Source organism: Rhipicephalus sanguineus, chromosome 8, assembly GCF_013339695.2.
Source record: "Rhipicephalus sanguineus isolate Rsan-2018 chromosome 8, BIME_Rsan_1.4, whole genome shotgun sequence".
NCBI classification, from domain to species: domain Eukaryota; kingdom Metazoa; phylum Arthropoda; class Arachnida; order Ixodida; family Ixodidae; genus Rhipicephalus; species Rhipicephalus sanguineus.
The window spans coordinates 37,031,970-37,054,763 of NC_051183.1; the positions used below are offsets into that span (position 1 = coordinate 37,031,970).

At 44.7% G+C, this 22,794-nt stretch overlaps 1 protein-coding gene across 2 annotated transcripts in view; it reads left to right on the forward strand.

Moving 5' to 3' along the window:
• Nucleotides 1-22,794, forward strand: part of LOC119401731 (homeobox protein OTX2) — a 188,959-nt gene that overhangs the window by 27,358 nt on the left and 138,807 nt on the right. The gene's annotated exons all lie outside the window — the stretch shown is intronic.

The following is a 22,794-nucleotide window of genomic DNA, read 5'->3' on the forward strand; positions in this document are numbered from 1 at the left end:
AAACTGAAGGGTGGGGGCGCGATTCAATATTTGACAGCGTCAAAAAGAAGCGGGGCGGGAAAAGGGGGGCAATAAATACAAAAAAACTGAAAAAAATACAAAAGAAAAAATTGTAAGGGGGGCAATACATAGATGCTACAAATTCAAAAAGGAAAAAATCACAAGAGGACATGGGGGTAAGCTATAACAATATTCTAAAAACATGGACAATTTACAAAAGAAACAATAAAGGGGGCCTCAAACTGGAAAACGTATAATAAAAAAATGAAAACAATTGACTAAGGGGGCAAGACATATATACACGTCAAACTGTAAAAAAATACAAAAGAAACAATTGACTAAGGGGGGCATACATATATACACGTCAAACTGAAAAAAAATACAAAAGGAAACAATTGACTAGGGGGCAAGACATATATACACCTCAAACTGGAAAAAAAATGCAAAAGAAGACAATTGACTAAGGGGGGGCAAACATATATACACCTCAAACTGGAAAAAATGCAAAAGAACAATTGACTAAGGGGGGCAAGACATATACACGTCAAACTGAAAATAAAAATATACATACAAGGAACAATGGACTAAGAAATACAATATATAGGGGGGCAATACATATACACCCTCAAACTGGAAAAAAATGCAAAAGAAACAATTGACTAAGGGGGAGCAATACATATATTTACCTCAAACTGGAAAAAAATACAAAAGAAACAATTGACTAAGGGGGGCAAGACATATATACACGTTAAACTGAAAAAAATACAAAAGGAACAATTGACTAAGGGGGCCAATACATATATACACCTCAAACTGGAAAAAGATGCAAAAGAAACAATTGACTAAGGGGGGCAATACATATATACACCTCAAACTGGAAAAAAATGCAAAAGAAACAATTGACTAAGGGGGGCAATACATATATACACCTCAAACTGGAAAAAATGCAAAAGAAACAATTGACTAAGGGGGGCAATACATATATACACGTCAAACTGGAAAAAGATACAAAAGAAACAGTTGACTAAGGGGGGCAATACATATATACACCTCAAACTGGAAAAAAATACAAAAGAAACAATTGACTCAGGGGGGCAATACATATATACACCTCAAACTGGAAAAAAAATACAAAAGAAACAATTGACTAAGGGGGGCAATACCTATATACACCTCAAACTGGAAAAAATACAAAAGAAACAATTGACTAAGGGGGGCAAGACATATATACACGTCAAACTGGAAAAAATACAAAAGAAACAATTGACTAAGGGGGGCAAGACATATACTATACACGTCAAACTGAAAAAAAATGCAAAAGAAACAATTGACTAAGGGGGGCAAGACATATATACACGTCAAACTGAAAAAAAATACAAAAGAAACAATTGACTAAGGGGGGCAATACATATATACACCTCAAACTGGAGAAAAGTGCAAAGGAAACAATTGACTAAGAGGGGCAATACATATATACACGTCAAACTGGAAAAAAATACAAAAGAAACAGTTGACTAAGGGGGGCAATACATATATACACCTCAAACTGGAAAAAAATACAAAAGAAACAATTGACTAAGGGGGGCAATACATATATACACCTCAAACTGGAAAAAAATACAAAAGAAACAATTGACTAAGGGGGGCAATACATATATACACCTCAAACTGGAAAAAAATGCAAAAGAAACAATTGACTAAGGGGGGCAATACATATATACATGTCAAACTGGAAAAAAATACAAAAGAAACAGTTGACTAAGGGGGGCAATACATATATACACCTGAAACTGGAAAGAAATACAAAAGAAACAATTGACTAAGGGGGGCAATACATATATACACGTCAAACTGGAAAAAAATACAAAAGAAACAATTCCAAAATAATAAGTCAAACAACAAGCATCAGCATGTACAAAAGTTCAACATGTACAAAAGATTCACGCATGGTAACCGTCAACGAAACTGTGCATTTCCCGCGCATGCAGCGGCCACAAGGCAGAATCCTCGCGCACATGGATGTGGCAATCACAAAAACGGACCAATACGGACCAATGAATTATGATATTGCATCTACTTGCTGAGGTTTGTGAAGTGGCTTGATAAGATGTGACGGAATGTGTCAAAGTTTGTCTGGGATGCAATGTCGTCAGGCAAACTGTTCAACAGACGGATAGCACGTGGAAGTGCGGACTGATTGAACGCGTTTGTTGAGCCGTACACGGGAATAGCTAAGATGATTGTGTAGTCTACGTGAAGTAAGATATGGTTTTTGCAGACCGGTAACGTACGGTGATTCGGGAGGAATGTGTAATTTTGTGAAAGCATGACAGCAAGGCAATGTCGCGACGAATGTTCAAGAGTGGGAGTGAAAGTTCATGTTTTATTTGTGATATACTGGAATGCGGACTGTAGTTATTGGCAATGACGCGGCTTGTTCTATTCTGGATTCTTTCCAGTGAATCAATTAAGTATTTTTGATGGGGAGACCGAATCGAACAGGCATATTCTAGTTGAGGGCGAACCAGTGTTAAGTAAGATAATTTGCGAATGCTTGGTGGTGCAGCATTCAAGTTACGTCTCAAGAAACCCAGTGATTTCGAGGCGCTGGCAGAGATTGCCCTAATGTGGTCGGACCAGGATAGATTAGGTGTCAGTATTACGCCCAAGTACCGATATGTGTTGCAGTCGATAGAATGGAATGATTAATGCTGTAAGCGAATTCGGATATGCTATAGGTTTACGTGTGAACGACATTACTTTGCATTTTGAGACATTTAGTGTCATGAGCCATGTACTACATCAACCATTAATTACGTCGAGGTCGTTTTGGAGTGACAGCTGATCTTCACTGTTCTTGATTGGACGGTAAATAATGCAGTCGTCAGCGAACACCCTGATGCAAGAAGAGACGTGCTGCGGAAGATCATCGATGAATATGAGGAAAAGCAATGGCGCGAGTACGTTGCCCTGTGGTGCACCTGATGAAACGTTAGATAGGGAAGAAGAGAAATTGTTAACTGTTGTATACTGCTGACGATTCGAAAGGAAATTGCGAAGCCATGATAATGTAAGGGAGTCTAATTTCAGGGCGGAAGGTTTCGATATCAGGCGACAGTGTGCAACCCGGTCAAACGCCTTCGAATAGTCGAGGAACACGCAGTCAGTTTGATAATTATTGTCCATATTTGCATGAAGCTCTGTGGTAAGTTCAAACAACTGAGTCTCGCACGAAAAGCCCTTTCGGAAACCATGCTGATTTTTGAAAAAAATGACTATTCCAGATGCCTGTAAATATGTGAAGCGATGATGTGCTCTAGAATTTTGCAACAAATACACGTAAGCGAAATAGGACGGTAATTTCCGCATGAGGTTTTATTTCCACTTTTGAATATTGGAATTATTTTCGCCAACTTCCAGTCAGACTGTATCATGCCTGTTTCGAGAGACAGCCGGAATATATGAAGCAGTATTTTGCTTGAGACCGTTACTGTATTCTTTTGCACCTTTGAGTTCATTCCGTCCACGCCGCATGAAGACGATAGCTTAAGATTATTTATGGCTGTAATTATGCCCTCTAATTGAATGTCTATTGGTTCCATGAATTGGTAATCGAACTCAGCTACGTTCGGTATGTTGGTACTATTCTCTTTCGTGAAGACAGAAGTGAAAAAAGAATTAAATGCTGTTGGACACTGGCTAGCTGGGAGAGGCACGTTGTTGCAGTCGTGCAATGAGATGTGTTGGTTTTCGCTGGTGGGGTTTGACTTTCCAAAATTTAGCTGGGTTGTTTTTCAGTAGTGTGGGTAGATCATTAGAATAATACTTCTCCTTAGCCTTACTTAAAGCTGTGCAATATGCTTTTATGTAGGTTTTATATTTAAGCCAAGAAGAACTACCCGAGCACTTAGCATTATTGTAAAGCCGTTTTTTCTTATTCCGCATTTTGCATATAAGGCACCGTGCATACGTTAGGAGCCGCCACAGTCGCGCGCGGCCTCCAGCGCCACAGCGGCCACGGCAGCAAACTTGACGGGATATGGGAGCAGACGACGCAAGCGGCAGCAAGCTTCTGCGCAGTGTTCTGCTGCTTCGCTCGACGCGTTTTCGTTTCCGTTCGCTTCCAAAAGACGTTAAATTGTTAGCAGCTGCCACAGACCCTTGATGTTAGAGGGTATGCTGCTTTTCGCCAGACCTCGTGCACCCTCAGGGGAACGCGGCAGCATAAAATGCATGAGCAAGGGAAGACGACACGGAGGCTACGGGCTCGTTGAGGGAAACTGCGCGCCGCTTCGTTCACTAAACGATCACAGCTTGTCACCCTCAGGCTAACGTGGCAGCAGACTTGGCGGCTGCTTGAAAGAGACGACAACGCCGGCGATTGCATTGCGTACACTGCGCCGATTTCAACCAGTGCAGCCGAGCGGTCGTCACAGCAGCTGTTAGCTAGCCATGGCACTGCAAAGCGTGTCAATTATTATTACATTTTGGTTCAGAGAGCTACGTGCTATAGATGGTTTCTTCCGAGGAGCTAATCTAAATAAGGGCAGAGAGCTTCTCGATCTAAGCGAGGCTGGCGAGGCATGTTCACGGCTTCGTGGAAGAGACGCTGCTCGGCGGATCGCCAATCACGGGGAAGTGCGCACCACAGATGCAAATGAACGCGCCGGGAAGATCCGTGAAAATCGAGGTATGTCGCTTAAGTTTGCTTTTTTGTAGTTACAGCTCATGTAATGTTTTCTTATCACTTAAAGCAGTGACATCCGTGCGGCCAACTGGGAGTGCCGTGCCGGAGTCACAGGAAAGTATAAGACCGCCGCGGCAGTTCCATTGTGCCTGAGTAAAATTACTTGCGCATCGAAGACAAGCAAACCGCGATAATGGGGCTTTCCTTTAATTAAAAACGTCTACCCGAAACACTCAACTGTGGCAATCACAAAAAAAAAAAAAAGTGAGCGACTTTTTTTTTTCTTCTCTCCTTTTGTCAGCTTCATAACAAAAAATCTGGAGGAACTTCTGCCTCTACAGTTAGGGCAAAGAGCATCGACGTCGAGCACGTGCTGAGGTTTTTCGGCAGCACTGAGTGCACTTTGTCTGACGTGCTCCGGGCAGAGGCCAGCGACGCGGCATCGCAGTCCCACCTCATGCTCCTTCCTGCCTCTACTCAAACGCTGAGCTTGTTTGTTTCGAAACCGATTATTTGCTCATTTTTATGTAGGCTCTCAGGCAAGCTGCTGAGTATATACAAGCAGTATGTCGAAGTGCCACATCAGGAAGTGGCCGAACTGTCACCACGCATGGTATTAAACAGAAATGCTTCGGCAAATGAGCGTTTCTGCATAATTACTGCGACAAAGGTGTGAAGTAATACCTTTTGACACTTCGTCTTGGCAATGAGTCTGCCCTGCGATGTACATTTAGTGCACTTATTTAGGCCGGCACATTTTTTTTTTCTTTTTTGTATCTCCAAGGCGCACAGGATGATTGACATGCTAGGCAAACGTGCAGATTGCGTATGGTCTCTGATTGGAAACCAGTAAAATTGCGTACCTGGAGAATTTCTGTAGGCGTTACTGCACCCAACAACGCAGCAATTATTCTTAGAGTTTGGCAGAACCGACACAAAACGAACAGCCCGCGAGAAGGCCGCGCGCCGTCATCGCGGAACCGTTGAGCGAGCAGAGCGAGCGGGTGAGAGTATCCCGTCAAGTCTGCGCTTGTTGCCGCTAGGGGCACCTTCATTGGCGGCGGAGTTACGTCTGCACGGAGCCATTGGTTGCCAAGGAAGCCCATAAGGCTCCCATGATCCATTTCCCCAGGGTTTCAATAAAGTTCTTTCCCTCTCTCTCTCTTTCTCACGTTAATGTATATTATATGGCGTGGTGGGAGAGTGAAATAACGACCAGACGTCCCACACTGCGAATTACGTAACTAGTGGGTCATTTAAAGCTTCCAACCCATTACAGAGGGCTCAGCCATAATTCTTCATCGTCATCAGCCGTCGCATCAACAAAGTGCACATAACGCCTTACAGATTGTACCTCGCTTCTGCGCAGAGTGACGAATAATGACGTAGTGGATGCTTCCCACATTCACAAAAAATCACAGCATATCCACGTGGTGAATGATGATGAGTGGGGCGAAGCGAACTCGCGCTGCAGCACGGCGATGGCATTGGCGCGAGCGTGGTCCTTCTTCATGGAAGATATTGTAGCGCGCGTTCTGGTATGCAGTAGAAGAAGACGACGACGTTGATGAGTGAGACTCTCGTGTGTGTTCACCTGTGTGGCATCCTTTCTTCTTTACTGCGCGCGTTCTGGTATGCAGTAGAAGACGACGACGTTGACGAGTGACAACACGCACGAGAGTCTCACTCGTCAACGTCGTCTTCTTCTTCTACTGCATACCAGAACGTGCGCTTTTCACGAGCTAGAGGTGGCCCCAACTAGGTGGTTACAAACCGGTAACAGAGGAAGGACAGACCCACGGCTTTAGGAGCTTCGCCCCTAAAATTATGATTTATGGCGTAGTGTCAGCCCCAAGAGAGCTGACAACGGGCTCTAGAAATGCCGCTCTTCCAGCTTTCGCTGTGACTGCTGCGCTTTCCGCGCAGGCCTGGCGTTTTTTTGTGTGTTTTTTTTTGCGAGTTCTTTGGGCTAGTGGCCAAGAAAGAAGGATGGCGTAAGGATGAATTCACCTTCTTGCATGGCCTTTGGTTTCACTTTGGTGAGGGCACTACGATGTTTCACGGGTCGTTCGACGTGCCGCGTTCCAGGACCAACGTCAAAAGTAGTATATTTCGCTTTGCTCAAAATGAACAAAAAAAAATTTCCCATGAATTTCGGGCCTACGAATTGGGTTGTTTTATGTAAAACTAGAACATGACTGACTGCAGAGTAAATAAATAATTAACTACACGCTAACCTTCATTAATTACTTGAACTCACACAAAGCAACTTATTACTGCATCTTTAATGTAATATATATCAGGTGTTTTGGAATTATTTTGTACGAATCGGACACATTTGAAGGGAGTCCGTCATAACTCGCACCTGAAGGGGATATACACCAATCAAACTTCATGCACTCGGATTATTTTCTTATAAACTTTAACGAAGACATGCGGCTCGCTTAAGAGATTAGAGCATACTATTCATAAATGACCTCTTCTTCATTAAATATATACGACGACTTCTCGGCTACATGCACAGCCACCCTACAAACGACCGCTCTTAATTTATTAGCGGAAAGGCAGGTATATGCGCGAAAACTGGCACACCGCGGCCTCTGCTCGAGAAAAATCAAAACAGATAAACGAACGAAGGAGCTAAGAGATAAAAAAAAAAAAGGTACATGTACAAAGTGAAACGTCCGTCCGTTGGGGTGACCACTAAGCTACGGCACACAATTGGTCTCTTCTGCGAAGAAAAAAAGAAAGAGGGGAGAGAGTGCGACCATAATTTTAAGTAATAACAAATTGAACACAAATACACACACAGCAGGTGGAATGTGGTGGGTTGCTATATATATATATATATATATATATATATATATATATATATATATATATATATATATATATATATATATATATATATATATATATATATATTCGTGCGTTCGCAGAAGTCGAGTTGAAGAACACTGCTATTGAAAGCGTGGTCTTTGTGTATGTTGAGCATGGACGCTGCCCGTATGGTCTTCATCGCTCCCGGGAACACCCTGCCCGTTCCTTGGTCTTGCTTCGGCTATGAAGCAAAAGAAGACAGAAATACGGCCTCGCGAGAAAAAGGGGCTTCGTGACTGCGGACCGTCCATCGCGATCAAGGCCCGTCCACGTTCTTGCTTGCCTGGGCAACAGGCACAGCGTCGTGCCTCGCGACCGGCTCCCGAACCGAGAGGGACGAACGTCGTCCTTTTGTCGCGTACTCTGTGCGCGTGACTGGGTGCGTCCGTCCCCGTCCTGTAGCTGGCTAGCTGCTTGCTGCATCGCTCGCTATTTCGCATTCCGCAATATCGAAGACGACGAGGACGAACGAAGCGAAGCTAGCCGGCGATGCTGCGAAGTAGGGAGCGGGAAATGCCAGAGAGGGGGGAGGGGGGAGGAGGAGGGAAGGGGGGGGGGGGCAACGCTGTGACTTGACACGCAACGTAGCTCCCGCAAGAGACAGGTTGGTTGCATCGGAGGACGGTTGTAAATACAGAATAAGAAAGACACAAATATGAATCCTGCTGGACAGGCAGTAAACAAGTCAAAGAATGTGAAGAAGAAAAACTGTGTTCGGTGTTCTGATTATGAAAAGGAAACACTTGCGTAGCCAGTGAGGGGGGGGGGTTGTATGGTGGTTTCAAACCCCCTGCAGACCCCGAAAATTTTCGATATTGCATGTTATATATACACGCACACATACAAACGCACGCAAGAACGTAAAGTATGGTTAAACCCCCCCACCCCCCTTTCTCGAAAACATTTGTGGCTACGCCACTGATAGCAAACTAACGATATAAAATCGCTCTGTAATCCGTCGGGATGAAGACTTGTTCGTAAGACTAACGTAATACTGTTTGGAACGCTTTAATATTGGCAGTGTTTGTTATTAACTGCGCAATGGTTGTGAACTTCGGAATGGTTGTGACGCTGTGACTTGTCTCGCGAAGTAGCCCCCACGAGAGACAGGTCGGCTGCATGTGAGGGCAGTTGTAAATACCGAATAAGAAAGACACAAAAATGATGCTCTCTGCACAGGCAGTAAACAAGTGTCAGAGTGACACAGAAAAAATGCATGTGTTCTTTGTTAGCAAACTAACGAAGGAATAATGCTCTGCAATGCCTTGTGCTGAGTTCTATGGTTAATTTTGAGCTTTGATATTTCAAGTTTTGTGACACTGGCATAGCCAGAGGTTGGTGGCGGTTTCACCCCCTCCCCCCACGGAATTGTTTGCAGTTTGTATGTCTGCGTTTATTTATTTATTTATTTATTTATTTATTTATTTATTTATTTATTTATTTATTTATTTATTTATTTATTTATTTATCTATTTATTTATTGATACTGCAGTCTCAAACAGTGAATATAGCAGGTGTGAAACAGAGGTACATGGTATTCTAAAAGGGCAAAATAATATACACATAGAAAATACATAACGCGGACAATATAATGCATATAGTTAAAACAATAAAACTATGCATACGAACGCACATAATTGTATGAAGATCCTTCCCTGCCACCCCCCCCCCCCCCAACCAAAAAAATAAGAAAGAAATACTGGCTACACCTATGGCTCGTATTATTAACCAGGCATTAAGCAACAATTTACAATGTTAGTGTTTGTTACTTTTTCTACATGTTTGACCGGTTATTAAAGTGCAAATAATGCCCGTATGCACGTGCAATATTTGCTTCTGACGCGTAATGGTATGTTCTAACCACGCTGCGTAAGGGAGGTTATCATCAGTATTTTGCCTTACTATACGCACGGTCTTCCATTAAACTCCTAGCCTTCTGCGTTGGCTCCAACCAAGTTGAGAAACTGCAAAATATATATATATATATAATTGCACTATGCTGGCGCACAACTTTCCGTGGCAACGAAGAAAAAAAACCCGCGAAGGAAATGGGTGCGAAAGTGGATATACGAGTGATCCTTACAGACTTAAACTGTACAGGCCTTAAAGCTGGGGAAGAGGAAACCCAATTGGTCTACAAGAAAAGAAGACGCATGGCACTAAGAAATGGACAATTTGACAATTATTTTACAGGAGGTGGATAGGGCTAAATGCTAAATTTTCATGTGAACATTACGCTGATAGTATATATCTGTTCCGAAAGACTGAAAGCGCTGTCAGACGCCGCAGAGCAGATCGAATCCCGTTAAAGGGACCGACAACTGATTTTTCTCGACCCAGTTTTTTACGGCGCGACAGGAAGCTCACCCTTCGTAGCGTTTGTAGCTGCAGTGGTTTATCCGAAAAGCACGTAGTTATTTTATAAGCAGTATTTTTCCATCTTAAACGCTCCACACTCATGGAGGCTTGCTCCAGCAACGCTGAGAATTGATAGCGATGCCGCTAGCCCTTGTGAAAGCTGTTGTTGTTCTCCTTTCGCAGGAGTTACTGTAACTATGCTTAACCACCTTTATTTTGAGCTTTCCAACCACTTTTGAAAATAACAAGCTGTTACAATGAGATGTGCGGCTTTATACACGTTCCCGGTATTTGTACAGCGTTGTGTGCGCCTGCGCCCAAGGCTGCCTGCGCCTGTGTCATGGATGGCTTGTCCCGGCGTCGTTACTCTCTCGATACACGAGCCAAGCCAAGTAATCGAAAACGTAACTGTGCATATGCACGGCCGCAACGAGTAGCAGCGCGCGTCATTTCTGAGACGAGGTGTAGGTAGCAAAACTATGTCGGTCCAAAATCTTAGCGACATGGAAACTGCGTGCACGGTTGCATGAGCACGCTGAAAAGTTGCTCAAGACGCGCTGACGAGCATGGGATCATTACGTCACGTGAAGGCAGCGCCACTTTAATGCTAACGCAGGCCTATATGTACATTTTTATGGAGTCGTACCTTTTAATATAAAGAAACGAACAATATTTCAATAATAACAGAAAAAATCGTCGACCGCGTACAGCAATCAACGGTCACGTCGTAGTCTTCATCGGATCATTCATGTTTTTGCCGTCAGAGGCGCCACAGGTCATTTTTCGCGGCTTTCAATTAAGAAATAAAAATATAAATCCATCTCTCACGAAAAAAACAGGGTTGGTTTGAGTCAGTGCAACGGACAATCTTTACATCAGTGGAGTCAACTCATTTCATATTCTGTGCAGTTGTCGGTCCCTTTAAATGGCAAATTCAGATATAGGAAATATCTCGTATGTTGCACGTGAGAATCGCACGCTTCATTTTTATTTGCAGAAGGTGTATTTATTACACTACAGGAAGACTTGTACCTGTAGTATCAGTGGAAGTATCATTGGAAGGGCAGTATCAATGCGCAACCGCTTTCCACTAAATCATCTTGTCGTTTGTATATGCCTGCAACTTTCACGAGCGGATGCAGTTTCCTAGAAGTGGCGGCTCGTTGTGACGTCATGCATATTGACAATACGGGCTACGTTTACGTTCTAGAGGAGCCAGTAAGTCATAATGTGAAGTTCTAAGAAATCTGTACTTTGATACAGTCCACATATGAAAAAAAAAGAAAAAAAAAAGCGAAGCAAGATGTCGCAATGAAACAACAGCGCTGAAATATATGGCGCGAATTTTTTTTTTTAAATCTTGAGTGGATACTGCCGCCTCATCACGATACATATAGCAGGAGTGGGCACAGTTACGAATGACATATACGACAGGAGCCATGGGCACCTAATCACACACAGAGCTTATACAATGAGCGAAGCTATAAAGAATAAAGAGAACAGCAGGTTACATGTGCGGTAGAGGTCACCATAAACAAATAACGCAAATGAAAGATGACGTACAGAACAGCAAGTTCTAAACTATTAATAGAAGCTAGCTACATGCATGGTAAATCAATAAAAATAACGCAGCATACACCGGCGAGTACATACAAAGTAATAAGTTCCACAAGAACACAAGCTATACTCTGTAAAAATTATTTTCCCCTTAAGAAACTTTTGCAAAAACTGCATGGTTTGGATAGACGGCCACTATTTCAAAACATCACTGCGTGTCTATTGGACAATTTTTGTAGGAATCAAAAGTGTGATAAAGAAACTAAATCTTATATTTAGTATCTTTTCTCGCGTTGTTCTATTAGCAGGAATGCTTGGCTAAATGTTTATTCTATTTCCGCGTTTGTGAAGCATTTTTGTCTGCGGACATGAGTGTTGCAGTCCGCCATTTTCTCGATGACACGGTAGCCACCCTACCCTTACCCTAGCTACAGTATTCTAGCCACTGTATCCTAGCCACGGCACATATGCACCCTTCCCCTAGCGGAAAAGTCGCGAAACGTCTCTTCATCTCGGAGGCTTTCCTTCTGGCAATGCCGGTGTTCCCGGATAGGGTGGCTTCTAGTCACCCTATCCCGGCCCCTAACAAAACCCTACCAAAACACTGCAGAGGGCAGCACTGGAAAATGGAAAGGCGGGATATATAGTCACGAGGGTATAGCCTTTGCAATTTGCAAATGCCTCTTAACTGCTTTACGAACATCTTGGTGAACTCCTATTTCATAAGTGGACACTTCGTTTGTGTGAACATTTATGCTGTGAAGTCTCATTCTGCGTGAAGTTTGAATGCAGTATACTGAAACTGAATATCTGAACGTTAGTTTGTGTTTGCTTGCATGTTTTTTTGTTTTTTTTTATTGTCGACGATATTACGACGACAGCTAGCCATTAAGTAAGAGAACAGGAGTAGCCGGAGCCACAAGTGGCACCGACTTCTCGCTAAATACATTCACTTGAAAAAGGGAGAGAGAGAGAGAGAGACAGCGGTGAATTGTCTGTCACGACTTGTGAATGTCTGCCGGCTCTCCAGCACATCCTTATTCTTAGAATGAATGAATGAATGAATGAATGAATGAATGAATGAATGAATGAATGAATGAATGAATGAATGAATGAATGAATGAATGAATGAATGAATGAATCTTTTTGATGAGTTTAGGTTCACCTACTCTTAAGTGGCCCAGGCATATATAAATGAATTCTTGCACAGATTTTAGGGGATGGTTGCCAGTCATGAACTATTCTTTTTTCGCCCGGCCATCGAGAATACTCTTTATCTTCTGCTTAATAAAGTTCCTTGTCTGTCTGCATATTCATTTTCAGCCCTACTTTGATAATCTCTAGATATAGGTATTCGATCATTTTTGTTGTTTCAATTCGTCACCATCCTTGGTGAAGACCACCATATACCGTCTGAAAACGGAAGGTTGCTACGCGCTCCTGCGTTAATCTTTATTCCACTTTTCCCCCAATCTAGTCGTTTTTTTTTTCAATACTTCCATGCAGTGAACAACACTAGAGATCTCCTTTTTGTTTTTTCTTACTTTTGCATAGACGTCTCCCATGACTATTTGTTGTACTGGGTACGCTTCTTCTTCCATTCCTAATTCAACATCCCCGTAGTACGAAAAAAAGGAGAATTGTTCAAGGGGCTCTTTCTTTTTTGTTGTTAGACAGGACTAATGAAACACAGCTAATGAAAGCTTCATATCTTCACAGAATAAAAGATGGCGGGAATTTAAGGTTGTCAAACAAAGAAACGAGCCCTAAATTTCCATTAAGTTTATCCCATAGAGTACTTCTGCTTCGTCGTCATGGCTGGACGTTCGACCGTAATAAACCTGTACTGGTATACTCTTATTTACGTTTATCACGAGGCTCACTATACCCTTCCATTGATACTATAGAATTATTTAATGTAGACTGCAATCTCTTTTGTCAAGAACTTGCGGCTCTGCGTTGTGCCCTATAATACACCGATTCGGAGACACCGAGCAAATGGGCTGTTTTATCTGATTCGAAACCGGCGTTACAGTGCCTGCACTCAGCTCTCCGACGCGGATGCCACGAACAGCTTACGTACGAAATTCTCAAGATTCGTCAGCGCGTCAGAGAAAAAGGCCACGGGGTTGACTTTTCAGTATAGCTACCTGGTCATTGCGGGATCAGTGGTAATGTTCCCGCAGACAATGGGGCTCGCACATCCCATCAAGAAGAGACCACCGTTCCGATTCCTCTTTCTAGGATAGACGCTGCAAGGCAGCTTCGTCACCTGGCACGTAGTCTCTAACCTCCCTGCATTTCTCAGTTTTGTATTCCTTCCTTCCTATAAACCCCGCACCAAGCCCTTGATAACAGGGAGCGCTGTTTAGCAGAAGACTTGTACTCGGTCCTGCTAATGCCACTCAGGTCAAACCCACAACCCTCGTAATTCGAAAGTTGTGGGTTCGGATCCCAACGACGGAAAGGGGGATTTTCGTCCGCTTCAATTATACCAATTTACGTCGTAATTACTTCACTAAAGTTGAAGAAACGATACATATCCCCTATGCTTTCCTTCGTTTCATTGTCTGTTGGATTCACATTGTTTTCTGACAGAGGAACGAGCCCCTCGAAAAAATCTGTACAGTAATCTGTAGTTACGGAAAAAAACTGCCAACACGAAAGAGCCGAACTCAACGCAATAATGAATTTTATCAATGTTAAAAAAATATTTCACCGCATAATACATTTACAACGTGCGTTTAATGAAAAAAGAACATACGCGCATAAGTGCACATACTCTCCTCGCCAAGCCTCGCGAAAAACCGGCGTGCCGCCATTTTGAATAAATGTCTCCGAGTACGTGCGCACCATCGTGTTTACGAGTCTGCATCTCGTTCCGTTCTTATTGCGGTGCTCTTTATTCGACTTCAACATTACCGAAAGTCATAACAGTGAGTGACGCGGGTTCTTCCATCTTCGTCGACCCCAGCAGTTGTGCCGGCAGCGCATGCGAAATGTTCTGGGACGCATCCGCGCCAACGGCTTCATGGCCTGAACGTCTTGCGTCCCACAACATGCGTCCCACAGTACGCGTCCCACAATATTTGCTGCGGATGCCGTTGCTGCGAATGCGTCCCACAACATAAACGTTATGGTCTGAACCGTGACGGTCAGGTTCCGATGTTTACCATACTTTTACCTGAGTACCGACAACTGCCTCCTCTTCCGACCCTCTCTCACGCGCAGCTGGTGTCTGCCGCCATTGTCTTCCTAACTTGGAACATTTACAAAGCCGCGTACGTCTAAGTACATTAGCCACGCTTCTTTCAGCGGACAATATGCTAACACGACGCGCCTTTCCCCTCCCGCCAATCCCCCGTCATTAGTGAGCGGGGAACGCGTTTCACCAGGTGGTGGAAAAGCGTTAGAAAGAACATGGCTACCAAAAACGAGCGTTAGCCAATGAAATCTAGGGACTTCAGTCTGAACGGCTTCATGGCTTGGTGTGTCAACCCCTGGCTACGCCACTGACGGTGGTCTAGTGGTTATGGTGTTCGAATGCTGAAGCGTAGGTCACGGGGTCGAATCCCGGCAATGGCGGCCGCATTTAGATGGAAGCGAAAAGCTAGATGTCCGTGTGCTTACATTTCGGCGCACGTTAACGAACCCCAGGTAGGGGAAATTGCCGTAGCCCTCCACTACGGTTTCTGAATCATATCGTGGTGTTGGGACGTAAAATCCCAGCAGTTATATTATCTGGGCAACAAGAGGGACCTACTCATCGTCTCGTTAGCTTCCCGCAGAACGTTGCTTGCTTGCAGGTATGCGTTCCTGCGTGAAACTGGCTTCTGTACGTACGGTCACCGGCCTTCCATTTCTCTCGGCGTTGGTGCAGGTGGCCAATTCGAAACGCATCGCCTTGCATGTACTCTCTCACCCCACCCCGCCGGCCTTTCCTTCTTCTGCGGCATTTCCTTCATTTCCACACACCTGCCCTTGCAGAAGTGTAGTTATCTGGGCCATTGGTTTCATGGTTCCATGGATCCATGGAAGCCGCGCGAAAACCAAGGCAACGCACACAGGAAGGAATGACAAGAACAGCGCTTATTCTTCTAGTCCCTCCTGTGTGCGTCGTCTTGCTTTTCGCGCTGCTTACCCCCCTGCCTTTGTAGTTGTCATGTCGCTGATTTACGATTACTAAGTACGTCGGGGCGAGATCACAAAGGCGTCAAGCACCTGCGCGCCAACTGCGAACGTATTCTCTTTCGGGGGGCGGGTTCGACACGCTTCTATCTAGTCTACTTCTTCTACTTGTGTTCTGTTCTCTGCGCAGTTTATTTCAGTTTCAATGAACCTACGCCTGACTCTGGGTGCATGAACCTACGCCTCGCTGGGTGCACGCGTGCCATGCGCCAGCTGTCAGTCATCAAGTTCTCGTCGCGCGCTGAGGAACACTCACGGCGAATTCTATTGAGAGAAAAGGAGTAGGGAGTCGTGCATTGAGGTGGGGGGGACAGAGCACTGAGGGCAGGGACACTCGATCTGCTACTGGAATGTGGCACGCTTCCGGAGAGCAGGTGACAGGGTGAAGAGTCAGGAGAAATATACCATGTGATCAAACATTCGAAGCCCCGCATTCTTTGTGGGGCAGCATGCACGAAAATACGCGTGAAATCTGTGAGTCTCATGGTCGCCATTATCCTAATTCGCAGTTGCACGATACGTTTGTGAAACGACGCATCCAGCAAACGTATAGTACGGCCAACATCAGTGGTCTCAAACTACACGTGGTTGGTACCAATGCCACCGCGATCGTCGGCTGAACCAAAATTAAAGCAAATACGGAGAATGTGACGTCTAAATGCCACGTGAGTCTCGCCCTGCGCCTACTCCGCTTTTCAGGCGAGAGCAATACAAACTGCTTCTAGGTGCACTCGGAGCCTCAAAAGCCCTCTCGCTCTACCACTGGATGACAGTGCTCCTAAACACGCCGGCTCTGAAGAGAGCACTTTCAGCGTGCTTTTGGGTGCTCCTGCACTCCCAATGGAATTCGCCACCAGATGAACGATTCTATGTAGAATACCAGGTTGCACTTAGTGCAGAGTTGCCGCGAAGCTCTTATGAGCCCGTTACTAGCAGAAAGTAATAGTGTTAAGGCTTTCTTTCACATTCTGCGACTGCAGCGAAAAAAAAAAAATCGTTCCACTCACTCTGTTCGCTCCCTTCGCCACCAGCGCTAATGGCGGTTTCGTTTCACACGGGCTGCGAATGGTCTACGATTTTTACTCTGCGACTGCCGAGGCGCGCAAGGTTGCTTGCAGAATTTTTCAAATGCAACGTAACAATCTGTGCGTTATATTAACTTTTCATCGATGGTAGCGAATGGCACGCGTGTTTTGTCATTTGAAAACACTTTCCAATCTAAATTAATTTTAAAATACGCAACAGAGGCAATAAACAAAAGAAACTCGTCGGCGAAGGGTCCCGACTGAAACATGCTCCGCCGATGCGAACAGCGCGAGAAATTTCCAGCGTGTTGGTCGCTCGCCGCTGACCGTTGCGGCGAGAGCGACGAGCTGCTTTTCTTTTTCGCTGCGAGCGAATTCGCAGCCCAAAAAACGTTGTGCTTTGTGTCATGTGAAACGGCATTTTCGGTTAGAATCACCTAGCTTTATTGGGGTGTGCCTAACAAAGAAATGACCGCCTTGATCAACTGCTCTTCTTTAATTCCGGATGCGGAAGGAACGAGGAATGCCCTTGCAGTTTAGAACAAATTAGTGAGAAATCGATGAACATTCTCTTGAGCCAGAATTTTCAGTTGCGTCGAGTCGCCATCGCGAGGATGGCGAAGTCAGGTCCCCGCAGTCGGAACGCTGGCTCGGGTGACATGTCACGTCACTTCCAAACCTCAACCTTCTCTTGACTTCTCTCCTACATTTTGAGCTTCCGCAAAAGTAACTTGTCACGATTACAGTTGCTGAAGATCAAGTAACGTCATTGTTTTCCGTCCCTGTAAGAACGAAAATATCGCTTATAAGAACTTATCGCTTATAAGAACGAAAATATCGCTTATAAGAACTTAATGACACAGAATCGCCGCTGTTTCATAAACATACACGTACCGCCTTTGCCCGTCAGCTTTTTCGCTTATTCTTTCATCCATGCAAACTCAATATTTGTTGCAGCGACCTCACGTGTTTTATTTATTCGGTTAAATAACAATACCGTTACCTTGTGAAGAGCATGTGTCAGAGTTGCAACTCGCTTGATACCCGAAAACGCAGCTTGTTAACGCTAATTCGTTGTTAGTACTTACCACCAACGCTGTCGTGAAACGGCTGCTTTTTCAGGTACCTTCTAAGTTCTAACCGTAAATGCGTGGCTAGATTTTCGTTCATGTAACGACTTCTTTTTTATTAATAACCATTCCACTATACAAAAAGCCTCACTCTTATACCTTATAGGTGGCCTTGGGGTTGCCGCACTAACTCATCGTGGCGTCATATATTGTGACGACCTACGTATGGGTAGGGCCGACATATTTCTCTATTGGTCAAGGTGCATCCAATTCTGAAGGAGGCAGCGACATAGCATAGGAAGTTCAGGAAATATTATTGGGCTATTGTGGCAAAAATACTAAAAAAAGAGAACGTCCATCATATTCTTCTGGCGTTTGTCCAAGCCTGAGTAATTCGCGTACTTTGTACATGCACAAAGTACGCAAATTACTCAGGCTTGGACAAACGCCTTTTTTTTCTAGATTGCAGAAATTACCTGGACCGTAGCCTGCAAGGCATCTTCTGTAAAAGGCAAACCTCTTACAATATTTCTTAGTGAACTAGACAAGCGTTTGTGATGAACATCCATGTGCAGTTATCTGTAAAGTGGTATTATTTATATCCCGGGAACAGTGGGATACAACTTGGGCAGAAATGTGCGCTTGTCAACGATATATATAGTGTAATGCGAACTCGTGCCAGCGAACTGCCCATTTTCATGTTATTTCTTCGTTTTGATTTGCCGTTTAATTATTTTTATTCTAAAGTAACCATTATTTATTGCTCTGCAGAGCATATATAAAGGAATCGCCTAGAGGGAAGCAATTAAGTTATAACGGAACATAGCTTTAATATTCGTGACGTCATGCTAACATTCAAATGTCGATGTACCGGCCCAAAATTCAGAAATGAAACACTCAATTTCATTTCCTCGTCTAACACAAAACCTGCGATGTCAAAATGAGCAATTCAGCTGACGAAAGATCAGTTTGAAGTGTCATGATAGTGTTTCGCCTTGCTTTCCCTTTAACCACACGACAGTGCGGGGACCAATGCAGTGAACTGCTTCTCCGAGAAATTTTGTTCGGAATTCGCCGTGGACAAAATCACTCAATCCGGCGTGTCACACCGTCCGACGTGCCACGTGACAAGCGCTGTTCCGGCAGTACAATGTGGAGGCAGCATGTTGTATACATTAAGCCATCAATAGAGGGTGCGTCCAGTAGTGTTCCTCGAAATTCGTCTGCTTGTTCTTCGTTCGTGTCGTCTGCTTCTTGCGAGGATCGCTATTGAGTCGTCGTCCGCGATTGACAGGAGCGCATTGAGTGAAGCGTGCCGTGCGCACTGCGACAGCTGGGGCCTCCAAGACGTTCCGCCTCCATGCCATGGTGTCTAGCCTTCTGACTCCCGCGACATCTTTATTTCATTTCTCTATCCGTTTTGTAGTTTGCTTTCCTCCGCAAAGGGACAGTGACACATCCACCTCCACCCTCCCACCTTTCTCTTTATTTCACGCTGTTCTCGTCCTCAGCCTCCGGGGAGGCAGACAGGAGCGGCCATGTTGTTCACGTGTGTGTGCGCGCGTGTACGGCTGCGCGCATAAAATAACCACAACGGTAATATAGTCCTGATACAAAGAGTACAGAGCGAGGTCGGCACGGTGTGTTGCGTCGGAAACCTACCCCCTTTCCCTCCAGCCCACCGCCAGGGGCGCTTCCCTCGCCACTCGTGCGGCTTTGAGTTTTTTTGCGCAACTGGTAGCTACCGCTTCTTGTGGAAGATGTAATGCAAGGCGCACGCGCACGCGCAGTGGGGGGCGCTTCGCGGCAGGCGCCTGCGCCTACAGTTGTCACCGGAGGGCGCTGCGGGAGAGAGAGGAACGGCTGTTTTGCAACACAAAAGGGTGATCGCGCAGCGCGAAGGATCATGGGATTGACATGGGCGAACGGGATTGTCTGTTCCGGCACAAAAGAAACGTCTTTTTCTCGATGTTGTTGTTGTAGTTGTACTATTGTTGTTTGTTGCTTGATTATTGTTTGTTTCACCAAAATGTTGCTGGTGTCATTGTTTCTTCAGTTAGTTTTTTTTTCAGCGTTGAAGATATCTCCTCTCGGTATAGTTTCTCTTTAGCGGCTTCTCCTTTTCGCTGCGTTGTTTCTAGTTGTAATTTTGTTTCTCTATTTTCTGGTTAAATGCCCATAAACGGCATTAGCAGTGCTATAAGAGGCATGAACAGTGCTGTGTATGTTTGTTCCATGTTCTTTCCTAGTTTTAAGCTCTGTGATAAGATATTATATTGTTCAGTTTATTGCAGCTTGTCACAATGAGAGAGAGAGAGAGTGGTTCGAGAAAGAAGAAATGAAAAGGGGCGCTATTTTCTGCCTCCCGTCGTGGGGGCACGGCTCAGCGCCCTCACAATGTGATTAATTTAACACACTGTGTGATAAGTCAAATAGCTTATTATTCTTATTTTAAGAGAGCGAGAAGGGGTGTTTTTAATGAGATCTGCGGATTTAATGAGATCTGTGGACTAACATACTGTTCTAGATGAACATGATGAAGAATAGAGTATGTATATATAATACAACTATGTGCAACAGATACAGAACATACAATAAACACAACACTAAACAAACTAAAGTACTTCAATGGGACCAGCGTATCTAAGATCAAGTGTTTTTGTCATGTGAAATGCACCGTCAAGTTTTCTTCCTTCAAATATCCATCGCTAAACACGTAACCAATAGCTATAAAAACAGTAAGAGCTCTCTATAAGCCTTTTCATCAAGTTTCCCGCACAGCAATCACATTGGGTGTAAAGGCCCTCATTCAAAAGGCGTTGCGGCGATGGGAGCCAGAGGGTGTCAAGGTCATATTCGCACAATCGGCGACGGCTGACAGCGGATTAGTCGTGTCAGGTACGCTGACAGTGATTGGAGACGCGTTGGCACCTATTCTATATACGCAGGGTTAAATACGTGAGCTGCCACATCAACACTCGCTGTGCTGACGCGAGGGGTTAATGAATAGATTTAGCATAACCGAGTCGTACAGTATAGCAGACCTACCTTTAATGGTGCAGTGACCGTCATAGTATAGAAAACATTTTTTTTTTTGCTGCTTAGCTTATATAGTTGAAACAAAAAAAAATTTCTTAAGTATTGCAGAAATATATATTTTATTGTCCGTTCACTTTTTTATGTAAATGTTGCCCATGTGCTTGCTTTGTCTGGCATTACGAGTGTGATTTTGCTCCGGAATGACTATTAGCATCGAAATACCACCCGGCAGCGCTTGTGTGGGCTGATATAGGCTGATTGTGTGCTATAAGTAGCAGTGGATCACAAGAATGAATTTTGTTCGAAGTAGCGCGTATACGTGTGTGCATATGTCTTTTTGTCGTCCGTGTTTTCTGTGCGCTCATAGTTTTTTCAAGATGGTATACCAACGTGCCCAAACCGCCGCATTGTTAATGGAAACGAATTAGTGTATCTTTTATTTAACTATATTGCGGTTCTGAATGAGTTGCAATAAATATAATTTTCTTATTCTGAGCACGGGTCAACTCGACCGAGTACAGAAGTTGCGTCATCTGAGTACGTGTGAGCATAGGCTGAGTGGACGTTTTGTCCATGCATGAGTGGGCGTATGAGTGAGCGTATTACGGGTGTGCGGGTGGGCGCGCGAGTGGGTAAAGCGCGACGTTGAATGTTCGGGGAATATATGCTGTTCTGTGTATACACCATTGGGAAATGTCGATGGGGATCACTAGAAGTAATATTTGGGTACAGGTGGCCATCTTCTAACCCCATGATCATTGGCTCGCTATTGCGTGTGCGCCACCCTGAAAATGCACATGGACACGGGTTGACGTTTGCTTGGCTGCGGACGCATTGCGCTAAGAATGCAATGGCTGATTCATGGCAGCCGCTTGTACATCTATTCTATACTTCAAATTTTCAGTGTCACCCGCGTTAGCGGCGGCTAACGTGTTGTGCGACTAAGTTCAATGACGCGGGTTCAATTCCTGGCCAGGGCGGCCTCATTTCGATGCGGTCGAATTGTAAAAGAACACCCGTGTAGTTAGATTTATGTGCATGTTAAAGTGGTCATAATTAATTGGTAGTTCCGCCACTATATGTATAATATATACGGCGAGCATCGTATAGCCATGTCGCAGTTGTGGCATGTAAAACCCAAGGTTCTGATTGTATAGCGCATTCTAGTCGCTGCTGGGCCCACCTATATATATATATATATACGTTACAAAATCTTCGTTCATTGTTACATACCACGGCCTTATAGATCTGCCGTTCTTGTACGCTGTTGTAGCTCAGACTGATATAGCATCGAGACAAAAAACCTATTTGTGCGCCGCGCCTTCAGAAGCAAGGCATTGCCGCACGACTTTTATAGAGGTTCGCGGGGACGATTGGCACCCCTCGCTATGTCCCCCCCCCCCTCACTTCATACCGGCACAGATTTCTAGATAGATGATAATACACTCTATCTACCACATACACACTCGATATGCTGCGGGTCCTTGCGGACGGACAGCGCGAAAATTGCGAGTCGCGTATGTATTCATGTGTCTGTGCGTGGGTTAGATGCAAAGCGTGCCGCGTTAGATGGTGTGGCCTGTCGATCGACGGCCGAGATGGCTGCCGCGCCGTCGCAGCATGCGTTCGCGTGCGTCCTCTCGGTGACGCAGCGGGCGTTCGCGTGCACATCGACGGGACGGGGACAGGTCACTCGACGTATGGGTGCGGCGCGCGCCAAGGGGTGCGACTGGGTTCCTCAGCGAGGACTTCGTTCGCTTCGCCGAAACGTCGTCTTGCTGACTTTTTTTTTCTTCTTGCCTGTTGCGTGCTGCGTATACCGTGGCGCTCCGCTTTCTTTCTTTCATTTCTCTCTCCATACATATCTCGCCTGTCAGTTCTGTGCACTGAGGTGGAAGCCACTGTCTTTGACCGTGGCGTCCTCCATTCGCTGGAGAGGCATAGATTGAAGATCTTGAAAACAGCGCAAAAACAGCAATGCACAAGCAAA